This window comes from Otolemur garnettii, unplaced genomic scaffold (assembly GCF_000181295.1).
Source record: "Otolemur garnettii isolate 467f Iridium unplaced genomic scaffold, OtoGar3 scaffold00217, whole genome shotgun sequence".
Classification (NCBI taxonomy): domain Eukaryota; kingdom Metazoa; phylum Chordata; class Mammalia; order Primates; family Galagidae; genus Otolemur; species Otolemur garnettii.
In genome coordinates this window covers 2,037,470-2,041,891 of record NW_003852612.1, presented here as the reverse complement: position 1 = coordinate 2,041,891, position 4,422 = coordinate 2,037,470, and positions in this window count along the sequence as shown.

Here is a 4,422-nt window from a genome sequence, read left to right as displayed (position 1 = left end):
GGCCAGGCGACTTGCCACCTGCAACCTGAAGCCGGGGCAGGGAAGCAACACTCGTTGCCAGGCAACTGCTCTTCTGGCCACTAGTTGAGGTGGGCGTGGCCATTGCGGGGTAGGGGCGGAGCTCCGGGATCCTCCCCACCCTGCACCAGAGTGGCTCTCGTGACCCTCACCGCTGGGTAAACACGCGAGTTCAATCCGGTGTGGAAAGTGTTAATGATCCATAACAAAAATAACCAACATTTACGGGAAGTTACAGCAATTTTGTGTCATGTGGCGTGCTTGGGAGGCTGAGGCAGGAGAATCACTTGAGCCCGAGAGTTTGAGGTTGCTGTGAGCTGTGATATCACCGCACTCTACTGAGGGCGACATAGTGAGACTCTGTCTCAAAAAATAAAATCAAATTAAAAAAGAGAAGATTCAAAAACAGATATATGCCAGATTCTAGTTTCTAGTCTGCCATTACCAGAAGCAGAAGTTTCCTGTTGAGAATTTGGCTTAAGTCGCCTTAAATCTAGAGGTCAGGATGGGGAATCTGACACCTTTCTGGGCCCTTCCTATTGGTGAACTTGGAATGCCTCTCCTCTATTTAGACTGGCTCCAATGTCTTTCAATACAATTTATAATTATCAGCACACAGTTCTTCATGTCTTTTGTTAGATTTGTTCCTAGACGCTATCGTAAATATCTTTTAAACTGTCATTTTATTGTTTATTGCTGGTGTATAAAATGAAGTTGACGCTTATATAGAGAGCTTATACAAGCTACTTTGACTTCTAAAAATTATTTTTGTTAATTTATTTATTCTCTTGAGTTTTCTGTGTAAACAACCACATTGTCTGCAAACAGTGGCAGTTTTATTTTCTTTATCAAGCCTTCGTCTTTCCCCCCTTCTTATTGCACTGGCTGGAATCAGTGCAATGATGAATAGAAGTGATGGTAGGACCTACCCTCTGTCCTGATTCTAAGGGGAAGGGAACACCTCTAACATCCTTTAGGATGATGTATATTGCAGGGGTTTTTGTTCATGCTCTTTGTTAGGCTAAGCTGATTCTTTTCTAATTCCATTTTATGATGCGTTTTCTAATTGGTAAATAATATTTGTATATATTTGTGAGGTACATGGATATTTTGTTACACTTATAGAATGTGTAATGAGGGCGCGGCGCCTGTGGCTCAAGTGGCTAAGGTGCCAGCCACATACACCTAAGGTGGCGGGTTCGAATCCAACCCCTGGCCCGCCAAGCAACAATGACGGCTGCAACCAAAAAATAGCTGCGTGTTGTGGCAGGTGCCTGTGGCCCCAGCTACTTGGGAGGTTGAGGCAGGAGACTCGCTTGAGCCCAGGAGTTGGAGGTTGCTGTGAGCTGTGATGCCACAGCACTCTACCAAGGAGGATAGCTTGAGGCTCTGTCTCAAAAAAAAAAAAAGAATGTGTAATGAGTATGTCAGAGTATTTAGAGTATCCATCACTAGAAGTATTTATCATTTCCATGTGTTGGAAATATTTCAAGTCCTTTCCTCCAGCTATTTTGAAACATATAATACATTGTTGTGACTGTAGTCATCCTACTCTGCTATTGAGCATTATAATTAATTCCTTCTGTCTAACTGTATGTTTGTGCCCATTCAATAAAATAAAATTAAAAAAAGGAAGATTCAAAAACAGATATATGCCAGATTCATCCCAGCCCCTCCTCAGCACTCTCCCAGCCTCTGTACCATCCTATCATTCTACTCTGTACTGCCACGGGATCAACTTTTTTAGCTCCCACATATGAGTAGGAACAGGCAACATTCGTCTTTCTGTGCACGGCTTATTTCATTTAACACGATGATCTCCTGTTCTATCCATGTTGTTACTAAAGACATGATTTCATTTTTTTATAGCTGAATAATCTCTCACTGTGTATATACACCACATTTTAACATCCATTTGTCCATTGAGAGATATTTAGATGGATTCTATATCTTTGCTCACAGGATTGCAGCAGTGGGATTGCAGGATTTTTTAGTAGTTCTATTTTTAATTTTTTGAGACATCTCCATACTATTTTCCATAGTGGCTACACAATTTGCTTGCCATTATTGGTCTGTTAATATTTTCTATTTTTTCCTGACTCAATCTTGGTAGGTTGCATGTGTCTGGGAATTTCCAGTGTATAGGATCTTTTCTCCAAATCCTTTCTATCAGCTGTTATTTTTTGTTTTTTAATAATGGACATTCTAACTGGGGTAAGATGATATCTCATTGAGGTTTTATTTCCCTGATGATTAGTGATGGTGAGCATTTTTCATATACCTGTTGGCCACTTTATTTTACCCACTTTTTAATGGAATTATTTGTTGTTGTGTTCACTATTGAATCATTTGAGTTCCTTGTATATTTTGGCTTTTAGTCCGTTGTTAAATAGTTTGTGATTATTTTCTCCCGTTCCACAGGTGGTATCTTCTTGCTACTCAGTGTTTTCTATGCTGTGCAGAAGCTTTTTAGTTTAATACAGTCCCGTTTGTCTGTTTGTGGGCTTGTGGCCTGTGCCTTTGAGCTCTTAGCCATAATAGCTTTGCCTAGACCAATAACCTGAAGTTTTTTCTGTATATTTTCTTCTAGTATTTTTGTAGCTTTGGATCTTACATTTAAACCTTTAATTCATCATGAGTTAATTTTTGCACATGCTGAAAGAGAAGAGACTAGTTTTACTTTTCTGCTTTAGGATATGCAATTTTCCTAGCACCATTAATTAAAGAGAGGTCCTTTCCCCAATGTATGTTCTCGGTGCCTTTGTGGAAAATCAGTTGGCTATACATGGCTTTATTTCTGGGATCTCTATTCTGTTCCATTTGTTTATGTGTCCTTTTTTTATACCAATATCATGTTTTGAACGCACTATCCTTGTACCATGTACATACTACAGATATCTTGAAGTTAGGTAGTGTGATGCCTTTGTACCCCAGCTTTGTTATTTTTTTCTTGGGATTACGTTAGCTATTTGGGCTCCTTTTTTGGGTTCCATACAAATTTTAGGATTGTTTGGTCTGTTCTTGTGAAAAAATGACATTGGATACGTTGATAGGGATTGCATTGAATTTGTAGATTGCTTTGGGTAGTGTAGTCATTTTAGCAATACGTTCATTAATTCTTCTTATCCATGAGCATGGAGTGTCTATTTGTTTGTGTCCTGTTGTGTCCTTCATCACTGTTTCATAGGGTGTTATTTTATTTGTTTGTTTTACAGAGGTTTTTCACTCCTTGGGTAAATGTATTCCTGAGTATTCCTGAGTATTTTTTTTTTGGTAGCTATTATAAATAGAATTATTGATTTCTTTCTTAGCTAGTTCCTTATAGGTGTATAAAATACTGCTGATTTGTGTACATTGATTATGTGTCCTGCAACTTTACTGAACTTGTTTATCAGATCTAAGAGTCTTTTGGTGGAGTCTAGATATAAGACCATGCCATTTGCATAGGGGAACAATTTGTTCTCCTCATTTCCAATTTGGATGCCTTTTATTTCTTTCTCTTGCCTGGACTAGGATGGACTATTTTAACACAGTATTGGACTAGGATGTCCAATATTGTGTTAAAAAGGAATGCTGAAAATCAACATTTTTATCTTGTTATAATTTGTACAGGGAAGTCTTTCATCCCTTCCCTATTCAATAATTTATTGGACATGGGTTTTTCATATAGGACCTTCATTATGTTAAGATATGATCCTTCTATGAGTGATTTGTTAAAAGTTTTTGTCATGAACCTATACTGAATTTTATCAAATGCTTTTTCTGTATCTATTGAGATGGTCATATGGTTTTTATCCTTCATTCTGTTGATGTGAAGTATCACATTTATTGATTTGCATATACTGAACTATCTTTGCATCTCTAGGACAAATCCCATTGATCGTGGTGTGTTATATTTTTGATGTGTTGTTGGGTTTGGTTTGCTAGTATTTTGCTGAGGATTTTTATGTTGATGTTCATCAGGAATATTTGCTTGTAGTGTTTGTGTGTGTGTGTGTCCTTGTCTGGTTTGGGTATCGGGGGAATGCTGGCCACATAGAATGATTTTGGGATAATTTCTTTCTCTTCAATTTTTTGGAATAGTTTGAGGAAAATTGATGTTAGTTCTTCTTTGTTAAGTTTGGTAGAATTTGGCAGTAAAGCCAAGTCCTGGGCTTGAATTTATTGGGAGAATTTTTATTACTGATTCAATCTTGTTATTCATTATTGGTCTGTTAATATTTTCTATTTTTTCCTGACTCAATCTTGGTAGGTTGCATGTGTCTGGGAATTTTTTCATTTCCTGTGGGTTTTCCAGTTTGTTAGTGAATAGTTGTTCATACCTCTCTGATGATCCTTTGCATTTCTGTAGTATCAGTTGTATTGTCTCCTTTTTCATTTCTAATCTTTTTTTTTTTTTTTTTT